The 18475-nt window shown below is 45.4% G+C and overlaps 2 pseudogenes; both read left to right on the top strand.

Moving 5' to 3' along the window:
• The first annotated feature begins 1687 nt into the window (after positions 1-1687).
• On the top strand, positions 1688-10392 carry LOC149120257 (immunoglobulin heavy variable 3-23 pseudogene; annotated as a pseudogene).
• Positions 10393-11119: 727 nt separating this feature from the next.
• Positions 11120-11627, top strand: LOC149120256 (vinculin-like; annotated as a pseudogene).
• Positions 11628-18475: the final 6848 nt, after the last annotated feature.

Raw genomic sequence — 18475 nt, 5'->3', positions numbered from 1 at the left:
CCAGGTTGCTCCTCTTCCAGTCCAGCTCTCTGCTGTGGCCTGGGAAGGCAGTTGACGATGGCCCAAGTTCTTGGGCCCTGCACCCTCATGGGAGACCAGGAAGAAGCACCTGGCTTCTGGCTTCAAATTGGCACAGCACACCGGCCATGGCCCACCAGTAGAGGCGGCCATTTGGGGGATAAAACAAAGGAAGAAAGACCTTTCTCTCTGTCTCTCTCTCTCTAACTCTGCCTGTCCAAAAAAAAAAGACCCTTCAATAACTTAAGTTTTAAATTTGAGTTATTACACATGAATCAGAAAGAACAAGAGAAAGAGAGATGTTCCGACACTGCGCTTTCCCAAATGTTGCTGTGGCCAGGTCTGCTTCCCAGCCTAGCCTGGTCTCAGGTCAACAATCAGGTGCATTCACTAGAGTGACAGGGCCCAAAAATCCTCCCATAAACTTCTGGGTCCTGGGGCTGCAGGAGCAGGAATCTGGTACTGGGACCCACAGCTACATATGAGACCCTGGCACTTCCCTGGGGGATGTGCACATCTTAAACAATGCAACTTTCAATTTATTATTTCCATGAAATGTGATGACACAGTTAAGTCTAATGTACTGCATATTTGTGCAAAATATCATTTTCTTACTCTGCTTTACTCTCAGTTTCATTCTTTTAAGATTTTCAGATATTTTAGTTAAAAACTAAGAAAAATGCATTCACTTGGGCCCCACAGAACCCGAAAACTCAGGGCCACTGACTTCTGCCACAAAACCTGCATGTTGCTCAAGGCTGAACTGGATGAATCTGTTGTGAAGGAGCCCAAAGGGTTTCAGGCCTTAAAGTGACGGGAGGAGGTGGGCCGGGGCTGGATGACACAGGGGCAGTGGGCAGCACCGTGGGATGTGATATTTGCTCTTGGCATAGGTGTGATGAGGAGTGAGAGAGGCACAGCTGAGACTCACTCACCACAGGCACATTTTCAACATGTGCGGCTGCCTCCGTATCTATCACAGCTCAACAGCATTGCCCATGGAAGCAAAATTGCCCAGCAAAGAAATGTGAATAGCAGACAGGCAGACACTGGCAAGTGGAACACCACACTCAGATGCACCTGCGTGGAACCTGGTCCCCTGTGCATCTCTCTGTCAAAAATGGAATCCAGCAAAAGTGCTCCTTGTTCTGCTGCTGGCAGGGAGTTCTGCAGACCTCACCAGGAAGCCCCCGTGAGTGCTGAGGGTGGACTGGGGCAGAGCTGAGTCCTGTGGTGAGGGGCACGGATCAAGGTGCTGGGGATTCCTCTTACCACACTGGAGCTGTGGACACATCCACACTGTACTGATGATTTCTCCTGTAATGTTGAATGGACCAAGACCTACGGGAACCCATGAAAACATGTTGTAGGTCCACTCACATAAAAGGACCAAGACAGGGTTCAGTGTGCAATGAGAGCACACAATTCATCACTCATCCCATAAGTGTGCACTAACAGACTGCCCCAGGACACTCTCATCAGTCTGGGCATAGTTTTGTCTGAGGCATCTGACCCCATGCCTGCTATATAGGGGCAGCACACGAAAATAGGGCCTCCCTCTGCCCATGAAAACTTGCCCAGCCCTCACCCTGCAGCTCTGGCACAGGAGCTCCAGCCCCAGGACTCCCAGGTGTCCACTCAGTGATCGCACTCAACACAGACGCTCACCATGGAGACTGGGCTGCGCTGGCTTCTCCTGGTCGCTGTGCTCAAAGGTAATGATGGAGAACGTGGGGAACTGAGTCTGGGAGAGGACATGAGTGAGAGACACAGAGAGTGTGAGTGACAGTGTCCTGACCAGGATGTCTGTGTTTGCAGGTGTCCAGTGTCAGGAACAGCTGGAGGAATCCTGGGCAGGCCAAGTCCTGCCTGGGGATCCCTGACACTCACATGCACAGTCTCTGGATTCTCCCTCAGTAGCTATGCAATGATCTGGGTCCGCCAGGCTCCAGGGGAGGGGCTGGAATACATCGGAATCATTTATACTGGTGGTAGCGCATACTACGCGAGCTGGGTGAATGGTCGATTCACCATCTTCAAAACCTGGACCGCGGTGGATCTGAAAATGACCGGTCTGACAGCCTCGGACATGGCCACCTATTTCTGTGCCAGAGACATAGCAAGGGGCCTCAGGCTGAGCTCAGACAGAAACCTCCCTGCAGGGACGCACGGCTCCACCAGGGAGCGCACAAGTCTCACTGAGCGCAGATTCTGCTCCTGCACAGGCGCAGAGGGAGATGAAGCCCTGGTTTCCTGTAGGGATGGGGTTTCCTCTCCTGTAACAGTTTTGAGGCAAGAATTCTTCTTTTATGATTCTGTCCCTGCTACTGAATTCCTGACATACAGAAGTTTGATGTGACAGGAGAAGTCCTATATGAACCAATTCAGGTTCAGTGGTATCCAGGATCAGAGATGTGGGTCTATCAGGGTACAACGTGAGTGTTGTCCACTCTGAGTCAGGACAACACTCTCAGGGCACTGCCGATTTTAGGACAATTTTAGTTTTCCCTTTCGACCAGGTCAGCTGAGGCAGGGTTCTTGGTCTTTATAATTCAGCTATTTAAGTATCTCTTGCCTGTCAAAAGGAGCAAGTGTGCTGAACTGAACCAACCTTTGACGCTACATGTGGGTGATCCACACAAACTTTCGATAGACTTTATGCTCGATTTCTATTTCCCTTTAACATGAACAGTCTGTGGTCCCTGTGTGAACGTCACAGCACTCAGGAATGTACTTGCAGCTCAGCTGTGTCTCAGGCTGAGCTTCTGCAGGCACCTGGGAAGCCTACAGGGACTTCCTAATCCTCTAGGTCCTGGGACACTACTGGGGGGCTCCCTGCCTGAACGCAGGAGGGAAGTGCACTGGACATCAGCAGTCAAGGTCATAACTGAATGGAAAGTGTTGGGTGTGCACTTCCAGCTGATCTGGTCCTGCTCCAATGTTGGGGACCCCCTGCACCTGCTGTGGATCAGGGAGATCAGAAAGTGGGACACACAGTGGCTGTGCACTCTGGGGCTGGACTCCACATCACAGTGAGCTGTGTCTGTGGATCCAGTATGATGCCCAGTGTCCTGAGGCTCAACCACAGCTGCAGGAAGAACCAGTCCCAGCGAGCATGTGTCCAGAGTCCCTGCTCTTCACCCAGTAGCTTTGCTGATGTCATCAATAACCCATTTTATTTGCAAGTCAGTGTTATAGCAAGAGAGGAAGAGACCAACAGATGGAGAGAGAATCTTCCATCCACTGGTTCACTTCCTATATGGCAGCAAAGGTGAGGTTGGGCAAGCCTAATGCCAAGAGCCTGGAACTTTCTCCAATTTCCCACATGGCTTGAAGGGGGCACACACTTGAGTCATCGTTGACAGAGTTCCCAGGTCTGCATCCCAGCAGGGAGCTGGATTTGAAGTAGAGCAAGCAGAATCTGAACCCATGTTCCTGAGTGATGCATGCCGCAAGTCGGCCCCCTCGGCTATGATCTGAAAATACTTTCTCCCCATCGGTGATCATATCCTTGTTCTTCAATCTTTCTCTTTGTTACTCAGAATCTGTAGTTGGATCCATTATTCGTTGTCTGTGTATCTTGGTTGCCTGTACTTTGGAGATTATCAAACTATCATTGCCCAAACCAATGGGAACTTGCTTTTGTCCTGTGTTTTCCTCTAGAACTTTACAGTCTCGGGTCTTTCCTTTAAGAGTTTCATCCTGTTCACTCTTTTTGGGATACTGGTGTGAGATGACAGCATGATGAATTATTTTCAGGTACATTCAAGTTTCCCCAACACCATGAAATTCCTCATTCAGTTTCCTGAAACATTTCAGATGACCTCATTGCATGAACTCATGGGAAGCACAGGTGGACATTTGTATTCAAGGACGAATCTGTTTGGAAAGTGTGTGGTGTGGACTTACAGGTTCTGTTTCTGCTCCAGTGTGGTGGAATCCCCTACACTGCGATGTTTCAGGGTGAGCAGAGGGGGACAGTCCAGGGCCCTGACTCCGGGGCCAGAGTCCCCATCCCTGGGATCTGGGTGCCAGGGGCTGCCACACGCTGACCCATCTGGTGAGCTGAATCAGTGCTGTGTGATGAGCCAGCCCTGGACCAGAGGCCCCGCTTCTCCCTCCCTGGCTCCCCCTGCATGTCCTCATCAGTACTTCATCCTTACCAAGAGAAAATAACTCCTCTTCTGTCAAGTTCATACTCGTCCAGGGCAAACCAAGTTCCTGCAGCCAGAAATGCCCAGTGCAGCGATCCCCTGTGTTTTACAGGATATTTTCTGCTAAACTGCAATTGATCTGCCATGAACAGTTCTTGCAGAAACTGCAGCCAGTCACTCACCTCATGCAGCAATGTGTGTTCTGAGTGACTCCCATCTAAATCCAGAGACACAAAAATTCCTACTAAATTAAAACAGTTGACATATCTCTGAATTTTTTTTGAGAGAAGATTGATAAATAGAAAGTGTTTCTATTTAGCTGGGGACAGTTTTCATGCATTTGCCTAGAGAATTCATTGACACAATCCACCATCTGAAACAGTGAATTCCATTGTTCTGTGAGAACACCTCATATCTACAGCACTAGAAAATGTGAAATTTAATTTGTCAGATATCTACAGTCACAAGAAATTACCCCACCAAGAGAATTCACTCAAATTATAACTGACAGAAACATATTCCATTTGTGTAAACACCACGACAGAGTCTCCCACCAGGTGCTGATGGGCTGTTAGTTGTATGAGACGCTGGGTCCCCAGGGTGACAAATGGCAGGACTGCACCATGGTGAGAAGAGGGAGGTCCTGTTCTGGGCAGCAGGACTGGGGTCTCTGATGGCTGTGTTTTCAAGGAGTTGGCAGGTGGGCCTTGGGAGGTCAATGAAGAAACGTCTTCTGAAACCAGTTGGACACAGGGAGATTGGGGGATAACTAAACAGCACAGAGAGAGGTTTCCATGGACTTGATCTGAGTGAAGACAGGGGCTCTTCTAAAATGACTCAGCTTCACACATGGGAGGGGAGGAATTCGAGAGGGCAGTGGTGGGGCAGTTGTGCCAGCCGGACTCGACAGATAACCTCTCACATGCCGATGAACTCACAGCCTCGTGACTGCATTAGTACCAGGAATGATTGAAACACCACGTAATTTTCTTCTTAGAATAAAACCACAGACAGACGCAAGACAAATCAACAGAGAATTGTCCCTTCAAAATAGATTTCATAAATGTTAAATTGACAAATAGTACCTGAATCTGTATGTGAGGTATAAGGAAAGGTGTTGATGTGGATTTATTTCATCAGGAATTCTAGAGTCAGACGAACTCACAAGTCCTTCCCTAGCAACACCACCATTCTTTGTGATCGAATGACAAATGCCTACTCCTGCAGGAACTGGAAAGAACACTATAAAGCTTCATAACTATTGTCCCCGTGCTGTGCAGTAGATCTCTCCACGTGCCTTTCTGGTCACAGAAAAATTCTCTGTGCTTGCAGGAACGTGGTCCCTTTTCTTCTCTACTCCCAGACTCAGGTGTCTGCATTGTACTTCCTGCCTCTGTGATTCACTTTCGTGCATTCCATATATAATTAAGATCATCAGGGCCGGTGCTGTGGTGAAGTGGGTAGAGCCTCTGCCTTCAGTGCTGGCATCCCATATGGACGCCAGTTGGAGTCCTGACTGTTCCACTTCCAATCCAGCTCTCTGCTGTGGCCTGGGTAGGAAGTAGAAGATGGCTGACATCTTCAGCTCCTGTAATCCCGTGGGAAACCCAGAGGAGGCATCTGGCTCCTAGATTCAGATCAATGCGGCTCCGACCACATTACCGACTAGAGAGAGAGCCAGTGGATGGAGGACTTCTCTCTCTTTCTCACTACCTCTCCTTCTTTCTCTGAATAATTCTGAATCAAAAAAATTAAATAAAGCCTTATAAAATGAGAAAAATCACATGGTATGAACCCACATTAAAAAAAAGAAAAACAAAAATAATTAACCTTAAATGAATCCACTTGTACTCTTTCATCAGTTTAAAAGTGGACAGCAGGAATTAGGACACAATTAGCTAAGTCCCCACTACAGACACCCCTGTTCCCATATGACTGCTGCTTCAGTTCATCCACACGGCTTCCCACACTTTGAAGATAAAGCATCATGGGAAACTGTACCTGATGCTACAAGCGAATGAGCTCCTACCACTGACGTAGGAAACACAGACCCAGTCTTTTGCTCTAGGATTTAGGAAGACTAATTCCTAGAAGTTGTAGGCATTTGGTATTGTGGAGCTGTCAATCCAAAGACAAAAATATCCCATTGTCAATTCACTGTCCATCTCTACATTTCTGTTTCCCTCACCAATTCTCTCTCTGTCACTGTTCCAATGTCATTAGCATAGTGAATAATGAACCAATGGTTACTTGAAATGAATAACATGATATTGCTAACACTGGATATTAAGGGTACACATATATTAAAAGGAAATGAAGTCATTGCCTTCTACTGTTAAAACAACAATGAGAAAATATTCACATGATCTGAATTCTATCATACCCATCACCCTACACACCAGGAACACTCATAACTTCCCTGGGCACTGTCCTGTCTGAGGCGTCTGACCCCGGGGCTGCCTATACAGCAGCAGCACATGCAAATAGGGCCTCCCTCTGCCCATGAAAACAAGCCCAGCCCTCACCCTGCAGCTCTGGCACAGGAGCTCCAGCCCCAGGACTCCCAGGTGTCCACTCAGTGATCGCACTCAACACAGACGCTCAGCATAGAGACTGGGCTGCGCTGGCTTCTCCTGCTCGCTGTGCTCAAAGGTAATGATGGAGAACACGGGGCACTGAGTCTGGGAGAGGACGTGAGTGAGAGACACAGAGAGTATGACTTACAGTGTCCTGACCAGGACGTCTGTGTTTGCAGGTGTCCAGTGTCAGGAGCAGCTGAAGGAGTCCGGGGGAGGCCTGGTCACGCCTGGAGGAAACCTGACACTCACATGCACAGCCTCTGCATTCGACATCAGTAGCTACAGCATGGGCTGGTTCCACCAGGCTCCAGGGAAGGGGCTGGAATACATCGGATACATTAGTAGTGGTGGTAGCACATACTACGCGAGCTGGGTGAATGGTCAATTCACCATCTCCAAAACCTCGACCACGGTGGATCTGAAAAGGACCAGTCTGACAGCGGCGGACACGGCCACCTATTTCTGTGCCAGAGACACAGTGAGGGGCCCTCACACTGAGCCTAGACACAAAACTCCTGCAGGCGCCCGTGGGTCCACCAGGGGGCGCATAAGATCCACTGAGCCCGGATTCTGGTCCTGCACAGGCGCAGAGGGAGATGAAGCCCTGGTTTCCTGTCAGGGAACTTGGGTTTCCTCTCCTGTAACAGTTTTGAGGGAAGAATTCTACTTTTTGATTCTGTCCCTCCCAACTTCAATGACGGAGTGAAAGTTTAATGTAAAAGGAAGAAGTCCTAATTGAACAATTTGGTTCATGGACAGCGACTGTGCTCACCAGGGTCAGAGATGTGGGAATATTGAGGGCACTGTTGAGTCTCTTCCAACCTGACTCAGGACAGCACCCTCAGGGCACTGAAAGCTTTGGACAGTTTCAGGTTTCCCTGTATAACCAGGGACAGCCGAGACAGGGCTGTTGATCTGTTAAACAGCAACTATTCCACTCATCCCTCTCCTGCCACAACCAGCAAGTGTGCACTGAACCAACCTTTGACTCTACATGTGGGTGATCCACACTCACTTTCTGCAGACTTTAACCCGACCTGCACTTCCCCTCTAATCCTGAAACAGTCTGTGGTCCCTGTGTGAACGTCACAGCACTCAGGAATGTACTTGCAGCTCAGCTGTGTCTCAGGCTGAGCTTCTGCAGGCACCTGGGAAGCCTACAGGGACTTCCTCATCCTCTAGTTCCTGGGACCCTCCTGGGGGGCTCCCTGCCTGAACTCAGGAGGGAAATGCCCTGGACATTAGCAATCAAGGTCATAACTGAATGGAAAATGTTGGGTGTGCACTTCCAGCTGATCTGGTTCTGCTCCAGTGTCGTGGGACCCCCTGTAACTGCTGTGGTTGAGGGAGAGCAGAAAGTGGGACACACAGTGGCTGTGCACTCTGGGGCTGGAGTCCACATCACGGGGAGCTGTGTCTGTGGCTCCAGCATGATGACCAGTGTCCTGAGGCTGAATCACAGCTGCAGGAAGAGTCAGTTCCAGAGACCATGTGTCCAAACTCCCTGCTCTTCACTCCATGTCATGCTGACTGGAGTTATCACTCCACTTTAGTCTTTCACCTTTTTAGAGAGGGAGACATCCATGCTGCATATCAGAGTGCTGGACAGAGCCAATTTGCACACTTTCCCATACTGACAATGCACCCTGGAAGACAGTAGATGATGGATGTGTTAGGAGGCCCCATCACCAAGGTGGGAACACTGATGCAGTTCCATGCTTCTGGGTTCCAGCTGCCAAGGCTGAGAGCACTGCCTTTATTTATCATCTCCATAAAACATTGGCAAACACAACACCAGTATTCAGAGATCTGAATCTTCATGATTTCCCATTTTGGCCATTTCATTATCATAAATGTTTGATAAATAATATTTAATATAGGCTTATGAGGTATAATGATATGTGTTGAATAAATGAGTGTATACTGGGTGGAATAATGGAGTCAGACTTACTGACATGTTTATCACAAAACCCACGTTTTTCGTGGTAGAATGTCGTTTGTCTAATGCCTTGGAATTCTGCAGACACTATATTCTCTTTACTGCTGTTACCATGCTGCACAGTAGACCCCTCAACACGTGGATCCTGTGGGACTGAAACTCTGACCTTGCTCCATCGTCTCCTCTGTTCCTCCCAAGCAGAGACGTTGGTCTTCACCTTTGAATTTCTACCTCTGTGAGTTCATCCTTTTTATCCCATGTACGTAGCATCACATATTATTTGCCTTCTGGGCCTGGATAGTTTAGCAGAGTGTACTTATCCTGACATATTATCCTTGGATATTATTCCAGGATCATCCATGTTATCCAAGATACCAGAATTTCTTCCTCTATATTATAACCATATAAACTTCCTGTTAAAATATAACTCTGTCCATTTGTCCCATTATCCATTCCTTCTTAAATGGAAATTTTCCTGGATTATATGTGTGAACTCTTGAGAATGATGCTGCTTTAATTGAACATGGGACTACAGAGGTGTTTGCCATAGTGACTGCAGAATGTTGTGCCATCAGGCATGATAATATTGTGAATATCATGGCAGTCTTCAGCCTAATATTGTGAACTTGGATGGGAGAGACCCCATCCTCACACAGGACTTCAGATGAGACCAGGGCTGACTCTAGCAGCACTGTGCTCTGTGCTGAAGCTGGGGACCCAGGATGTACTGTGATCTCCTCCATAGCAGATTCCCCAGGAATGAAAAAATCCCACTAGGCCTCACTCCCAGAGCTCCATATTTTCTCCCATGGTCTTCCTGGGAGCACACCTAAAACACAATGCCTTTGGGACACACTGAATTGTGGTGGAATGAGAAGGCCATGCCTAGATGGCTGCTGGGAAGCAAGCATCAGTTACTCAGGCATGGCGTCAATGCCACCTGGCAATGGAGCCTGCTTGGCAACAGGGTATGATTGGATGGCTTCAGATACTGCCTGGCAACAGGCTGTGATTGGTTAGGCATAAAATGCTCCTTGACCAGATTGGCTGCCTCAGCTATATAAGCTGTGGTACCAACTGAAACAAATGAGTCTGCGGGCTGCTCTCCTCTGGCCTGCTTTCACCCAACTCCCGGGGTCTGTGTGGTGACTCCGCGCCACTTGCCCCCACCAGAATGAATCCATAGCAACACTGAGCCACACACAATCAGAGAGGTTTGCTTCTATACCCATTGTAGGCCTGATGACACAGAACCTGTCGATCAGGATGAAGAAGCCAATTGTGCATCACAGTTATTTTGAGACTGCAGAAGACTCAGAACCAGTTCTAAACATGGCTCAGACAGACAGTTCCTTTTTATTCCTTTGGGATACAGGCTATGGATCATACATTTGATATGAGAATAGTCACTTCCAATCTGTGTGTAGGCTGCTCACTTCTCAGTCAGTCTGTAATGCAGAAGCTTTGTAGTTATGCAGCATCATCTGAAAATATTTTCTTAGGTCTCTTGAATTTTGAAGATCTGAAAGGGAAATCATGGCCAGACCAACATCAGGGAGATTTTGCCCTATGTTTCCTTCAGTAGTTTTACAAGGACTTTGCATCTGACATCAGAGTCTGGTTATTCCATACTTTTCATGTAAACATCCAGACCGTGTACCCCTTGTCAGTGCTGTTACGTTGGGGCCATGCTAAGCACTGATGCTGTGAAGACAAACCACATCCACCCCCAGCAGGCTGCTCCCAGCATTCCATGTGGTCCTGTTCAGGACACTGGAGACCTCAGCTTCCTCCATGAGGCCCTGACATTGAATCCACTCATGGCGTGGAGTCATCACTGGATGTACTCCCCAGAGACGATGCCATTCCATGTCCCCCAGGCACCTGTGCATTGTATATGTTTGCCTTTATATTTCTTTTTAAATTTATAGATATGATATAAATTTTAAACTTTATCATTTTATTAATACCTTGTCTATAAGTATTTGTCCAAAACCACAGAGAGACTAAGACTGACAGTGATCTAAATCCTGGGTCACTTCCCAGATGGCTACAAAAGCTTCAGTTAGGTCAGGTGACATCCAGGTGCTTGGAATTCTGTCTAGGTATCCACGTGGGAGTACTGGAACTACACAATGGCCTCCCAGAGGGGCTAGGCAGGAATCTGACACTGGAACCAAACTAGGACACAGCACTAAGCATCCTGACACGGGAGGCAGGAATCCCTCAGGCTCACTCCAGTGCTGCTCCTGTCTCCACCTTATCATCACTGCATTTAAGGAATTGATTGCTTCCCTTGGGATTCAGTTGCTTGAGATCTTTCAACATTAGGAAATAGGCTCCTAATCATATGTATAATTAATCTTCAAGTTATTTTAAGTATTTTATTTTAGCTGCCGCAGAAAGCCGGGGAGGTGATTTACCAGACAATGATGATGGTTGCCTGGCAGCTCCATGATGAATCTCGCAAATGGTCCAACAAGGACAATGACATCATTGCAGCAGCCAAACGCATGGCTCTGCTGATGGCTGAGATGTCTCGGCTTGTGAGAGGAGGCAGTGGTACCAAGCGGGCACTCATTCAGTGTGCCAAGGACATCACCAAGGCCTCAGATGAGGTGACTCAGTTGGCCAAGGAAGTTGCCAAGCGGTGCACAGATAAGCGGATTAGAACCAACCTCTTACAGGTGTGTGAATGAATCCCAACTGTAAGCACCCAGCTCAAAATCCTGTCCACAGTGAAGGCTACCATGCTGGGCCGGACTCCCATCAGCGACAAGGAGTCTGAGCAGGCCACAGACATGCTGGTTCACAATGCTCAGAGCCTCATGCAGTCTGTGAAGGAGACTGTGTGAAGCAGAAGCTGCTTCAGTCAAAATTCGAACAGATGCTGGATTTACACTGCGCTGGGTTAGAAAGACTCCCTGGTACCAGTAGGCACCTAAATGTACATGGTTGGCACAGAAACCCCTACTAAATAGAAGGAAAATGATCAAGGCCCAGGAGACACCCATAGGTGCTGGGGCTTGAATGCCACAACCTGGCCTGACATCAGAAAGGAATGGAGGCCTCTTCATTTTTTTTTCTTTTATTTTTTTTTTATTTTTTTTTTATCTTTTATTTAATGAATATAAATTTCCAAAGTACGACTCATGTGTTACAATGGCTTCCCCCCCATACCGTCCCTCCCACCCACAACCCCCCTCTTCCCACTCCCTCTCCCCCTCCATTCACGTCAAGATTCATTTTCGATTATCTTAATATACAGAAGATCAACCTAGCATACCTTAAGTAAGTATTTCAACAGTTTGCTCCCACACAGAAACATAAAGTGAAAAATAATAGATGATTTTTTTAAATGATGATGAAATCAGATCAGACCTATTGTCATGTTTAATCCCAGTGAGAGTCAAGTTGGGAATTGATAATTTTTTTTTTTTTTACAGAAGATCAGTTTAGTGTACATTAAGTAAAGATTTCAACAGTTTGCACCCCCATAGAAACACAAAGTGAAATATACTGTTTGAGTACTCGTTATAGCATTAAGCCTCAGTGTACAGCACGTTAAGGACAGAGATCCTACATGAGGAGTAAGTGCACAGTGACTCCTGTTGTTGACTTCACAAATTGACACTCCTGTTTATGGCATCAGTAATCTCCCTATGCACCAGTTATGAGTTTCCAAGGCTATGGAAGCCCCTGAGTTCTCCGACTCTTGTCTTGTTTAGACACGGTCATAGTCAAAGTGGAGATTCTCTCCTCCCTTCAGAGAAAGGCACCTCCCTCTTTGAAGACCTGTTCTTTCCACTGGGATCTCACTCACAGAGATCTTTTTGCCAGAGTGTCTTGGCTTTCCATGCCTGAAATACTCTCATGGGCTTTTCAGCCAGATCCGAGTGCCTTCAGGGCTGATTCTGAGGTCAGAGTGCTATTTAGGACATCCGCCATTCTATGAGTCTGCTGAGCATCTCACTTCCCATGCTGGACCACTCTCCCCTTTATCCATTCTATCGGTTGGTGTCAGCAGATACTAGACTTGCCCATGTGCTCCCCTTGACTCTCAGTCCTTTCATTATGATCAATTGTGAACTGAAATTGATCACCTGGAATAGCGAGATGGCATTGGCACATGCCACCTTGATGGGATTGAATTGGAATCCCCTGGTATGTTTCCAACTCTACCAATTGGGGCAAGTCAGCCCGAGCATGCCCCAAATTACACATCTCTTCCCTCTCTTATTCCCACTCTTACGTTCAACAGGGATCACATTTCAGTTAATTTTCAACACTCAAGAATAACTGTGTGATAATTACAGAATTAAACCAGTCATATCAAGTAGAACAGACAAAAAAAATACTATGAGGGATAATGTATTAAGTTGTCCATCAGCAGTCAGGGCTATGCTGATCAAGTCACCATTTCTCATAGTGTCCACTTCACTTCAGGAGGTTTCCCCTTTGGTGTTCAGTCAGTTGTCACCGATCAGGGAGAATATATGGTATTTGTCCCTTTGGGACTGGCTTACTTCACTCAGCATGATGTGTTCCAGATTCCTCCATTTTGTTGCAAATGACTGGATTTCGTTGTTTCTTACTGCGGTATAGTATTCTAAAGAATACATATCCCATAATTTCTTTATCCAGTCTACCATTGATGGGCATTTAGGTTGGTTCCAGGTCTTGGCTATTGTGAATTGTGCTGCAATAAACATTAGGGTGCAGACCGCTTTTCTCTTTATCAATTTAAACTCCTTTGGGTAAATTCCAAGGAGTGGGATGGCTGGGTCGAACGGTAGGGTTATATTCAGGTTTCTGAGGAATCTCCAGACTGATTTCCATAGTGGCTTGACCAGTTTGCATTCCCACCAACAGTGGGTTAGTGTCCCTTTTTCCCCACATCCTCGCCAGCATCTGTTGTTGGTAGATTTCTGCATGTGAGCCATTCTAACCGGGGTGAGGTGAAACCTCATTGTGCTTTTGATTTGCATTTCCCTGATTGCTAGTGACCTTGAACATTTTTTCATGTGCCTGTTGGCCATTTGGATTTCCTCTTTTGAAAAATGTCTATTGAAGTCCTTGGCCCATCTCTTAAGTGGGTTGTTGGTTTTGTTTTTGTGGAGTTTCTTGATCTCTTTGTAGATTCTGGTTATTAACCCTTTATCTGTTGCATAGTTTGCAAATATTTTTTCCCATTCTGTCGGTTGTCTCTTCACTCTCCTGACTGTTTCTTTTGCAGTACAGAAACTTCTCAATTTGATGCAATCCCAATAGTTGATTTTGGCTTTGACTGTCTGTGCCTCCCGGATCTTTTCCAGAAATTCTTTGCCTGTGCCAATATCTTGAAGGGTTTCTCCAATGTTCTCTAATAACTTCATGGTGTCAGGACGTAGATTTAGGTCTTTAATCCACGTTGAGTGGATTTTTGTGTAAGGTGTAAGGTAGGGGTCTTGCTTCATGCTTCTGCACGTGGAAATCCAGTTTTCCCAGCACCATTTATTGAATAGACTGTCCTTGCTCCAGGAATTAGTTTTAGATCCTTGATCAAATATAAGTTGGCTGTAGATGTTTGGGTTGATTTCTGGTGTTTCAATTCTGTTCCATTGGTCTATCCATCTGTTTCTGTACCAGTACCATGCTGTTTTGATTACAACTGCCCTGTAGTATGTCCTGAAGTCTGGTATTGTGATGCCTCCGGCTTTGTTTTTGTTGTACAAGATTGCTTTAGCTATTCGAGGTCTCTTGTGCCTCCATATGAATTTCAGCATCATTTTTTCTAGATCTGCGAAGAATGTCTTTGGTATCTTGATTGGGATTGCATTGAATCTATAAATTGCTTTTGGGAGAATGGACATTTTGATGATGTTGATTCTTCCAATCCATGAGCATGGAAGATTTTTCCATTTCTTGGTATCCTCTTCTATTTCTTTCTTTAAGGTTTTGTAATTTTCATCGTAGAGATCTTTAACGTCCTTGGTTAAGTTTATTCCAAGGTATTTGATTGTTTTTGTAGCTATTGTGAATGGGATTGATCTTAGCAGCTCTTTCTCAGTCATGGCATTGCTTGTGTATACAAAGGCTGTTGATTTTTGTGCATTGATTTTATATCCTGCCACTTTGCCAAACTCCTCTATGAGTTCCAATAGTCTCTTAGTAGAGTTCTTTGCATCCTCTAAGTACAGAATCATATCGTCTGCAAAGAGGGATAGTTTGACTTCTTCCTTCTTGATTTGTATTCCTTTGATTTCTTTTTCTTGTCTGATGGCTCTGGCTAAAACTTCCAGAACTATGTTAAATAGCAGTGGTGAGAGTGGGCATCCCTGCCTGGTGCCAGATTTCAGTGGAAATGCTTCCAACTTTTCCCCATTCAATAGGATGCTGGCTGTGGGTTTTTTATAAATTGCTTTGATTATATTGAGGAATGTTCCTTCTATACCCAATTTGCTTAGAGTTTTCATCATGAAAGGGTGTTGAATTTTATCAAATGCTTTCTCTGCATCAATTGAGATAATCATATGGTTTTTCTTCTGCAGTCTGTTAATGTGGTGAATCACATTGATTGATTTGCGAATGTTGAACCATCCCTGCATACCAGGGATGAATCCCACTTGGTCTGGGTGGATGGGTGACACAGGGGCAGTGGGCAGCACTGTTAAGAGAGACAAAGAGGGACACTATATAATGATTAAGGGTTCAATTCAACAGGAAGATGTAACTATTATAAATGTATATGCACCTAATTACAGGGCACCGGTCTATTTAAAAGATATGTTAAGGGACTTAAAGGGAGATTTAGATTCCAATACAATAGTACTGGGGGACTTCAATACTCCACTCTCAGAAATAGACAGATCATCCGGACAGAAGATCAACAAGGAAACAGCAGATTTAATTGACACTATTGCCCAAATGGATCTAACAGATATCTACAGAACTTTCAATCCTACATCTAAAGACTTTACATTCTTCTCAGCAGTGCATGGAACCTTCTCTAGGATTGATCACATACTAGGCCATAAAGCAAGTCTCAGCAAATTTAAAAGAATTAGAATCATACCATGCAGCTTCTCAGACCACAGCGGGATGAAGCTGGAAATTAGCAACTCAGGAAACCCCAGAAAGTATGCAAACACATGGAGACTGAACAACATGCTCCTGAATGAACACTGGGTCATTCAAGAAATCAAAAGAGAAATCAAAAACTTTCTGGAAGTAAATGAAGACAACAACACAACATATCAAAACTTATGGGATACAGCAAAAGCAGTATTGAGAGGCAAATTTATAGCAATAGGTGCCTATACCAAGAAATTGGAAAGGTATCAAATAAATGAGCTTTCAGCGCACCTCAAGGACCTAGAAAAACTGCAGCAAACCAAACCCAAATCTACTAGGAGAAGAGAAATAATTAAAACCAGAGAAGAAAATAACAGGATTGAATCCAAAAAAACATTACAAAAAATCAGCTAAGCGAGAAGCTGGTTTTTTGAAAAAATAAACAAAATTGACACCCCATTGGCCCAACTAACTAAAAAAAGAAGAGAAAAGACCCAAATTAATAAAATCAGAGATGAAAAAGGAAACGTAACAACAGACACCACAGAAATAAAAAGAATCATCAGAAATTACTACAAGGACCTGTATGCCAGCAAACAGGAAAACCTATCAGAAATGGATAGATTCCTGGACACATGCAATCTACCAAAATTGAACCATGAAGACATCGAAAACCTAAATAGACCCATAACTGAAACAGAAATTGAAACAGTAATAAAGGCCCTCCCAACAAAGAAAAGCCCAGGACCAGATGGATTCACTGCTGAATTCTACCAGACATTTAAAGAAGAACTAATCCCATTTCTTCTCAAACTATTCAGAACAATCGAAAAAGAGGGAATCCTCCCAAATTCTTTCTATGAAGCCAGCATCACCTTAATCCCTAAGCCAGAGAAAGATGCAGCACTGAAAGAAAATTACAGACCAATATCCCTGATGAACATAGACGCAAAAATCCTCAATAAAATTCTGGCCAATAGAATACAACAACACATCAGGAAAATCATCCACCCAGGCCTCTTCATATTAGAAACCATTTATACTCTTTTGTCATGGATGCTTTGAGATGTGTCTCCATATAAAGCCTGTATTCTCAAAACACAGTTATATTCATGCACACTCTATCCCAGTAGGCATGGCTTTCTGGCCCATGGACTTCACCTAAGTTCAGAATCCAAGTGAACACTAGCCAGACACCTCTTCTGCCCTTATTCTTTAGGGAACATTTCCCTTTCTGTTTCCATTATACTGGTCCTCATCCTCCCATCAGGCTCCCAAGACCCAGAGCCCAGGCAATTCAGTTAAGAAGGAAATCACTGTGCCTCCACAAATGGTTTTGGGCTTTCCGTGTTGCTGCTGACCCTACAAAAAATGTGAATGACAGTGTTATAGCAAGAGAGGAAGGGACCAACAGATGGAGGGAGAATTCCTTCCACTGGTTCACTTCGTGAATGGCTGCAAAGACTGGGAGGGCTCAGTCTAAAGTCAGGAGCCTGGAACTTCCCCCAGTAACCCACAGGGTTGGAAGGGGACAAACACTTGGGTCATGGTAGACAGTGATCACCATTGCACTGCCTACCTCTGTGAGTTCAAGCTTGTGGGCTGCATATATAACTAATGTCACATACTATATGTCCACATGTATCTGGATCATTTCTTTTTTATGTATGCTCCAGGCTGACCCACATTTCCTAATGATAGAACAATCTCCTTCTTAACACTGAATAATATTCTATGTCAAAATGTGAAAGAATCCATTCACTGTTTTATGCACACTTGTTCTTTGTAAACTGAACTATTGGGAACAAAGCTGCAACCTGAACACAGGACTGTGGGTGAATTGTGACACAGGGACTTCTACCCAGTTCTTGACCTCAACTCAGAGTCATGATTACTAGACACAGGGAAGGGGGGGGGAACACAGGGCAGCTGATACCAGGGCAGAAAGCACCACCAAAGGCAGGAATGATTCTGCCCACGCCACAGTGGGCTGACTCAGTTCACCACAACACACAGCATATTCCACCAATAACTAGAACTGAGTTCTCCAGGCCTCCCAACAGAGTGATGGAAAAGGAGGTGGAAATGTGAATTATAGTGAGTTCATCTGTGCCCATTTCTACCATGCACATTCCAATAGCACACAAACTACACTACCATGTACAGTGTTCTGTGTTCAGGAACAGTTTTAAATAGCTTAAACAATTTTTAAACTTTAAGGCAATGGGTGAATAAGGAAACAAAACATAGTTAAACTTAAAAAATCCTCTTGCAGTCCTTCACCTGTTTAAAAGTGGACAGCAGGAATTAGGAGAAAATTGGCTAAGTCCCCACTAGGGACACCCGTGTTCCCATCAGAGAACTGACTGAGTCCAGCCTCACGGATTCCCACACTTTTCCTCATAATGTATCATGGGAAACTGTAGATGACGCTACAAGCAAATGAACCCCTACCACCGACGTTGGAATTACAGACACAGTTTATTGCTCCAGGGTTCAGAAAGACTAACTCCTAGATGTCATAGGCGTTTGGAATGTCTGGGGCTGTCAACCCAAAGGCAGAAATCTCCCATTGTCACCTTTTCTGTCCATCTCTACATTTCTGTATCTCTCACCCCTTCTCTCTCTATCACTGTACCAAGGACTTTCATATAGATGAAAAGGAACTAATGGTTATTTAGATAAATGAGGGACATGATATTGCTAACACTGGATATTAAGGGTACACACTG

Source organism: Oryctolagus cuniculus, chromosome 20, assembly GCF_051225735.1.
Source record: "Oryctolagus cuniculus isolate XC-2025 breed Fujian yellow rabbit chromosome 20, ASM5122573v1, whole genome shotgun sequence".
Taxonomy (NCBI): Eukaryota; Metazoa; Chordata; class Mammalia; order Lagomorpha; family Leporidae; genus Oryctolagus; species Oryctolagus cuniculus.
This window is presented reverse-complemented; position numbering and strand designations above follow the sequence as displayed.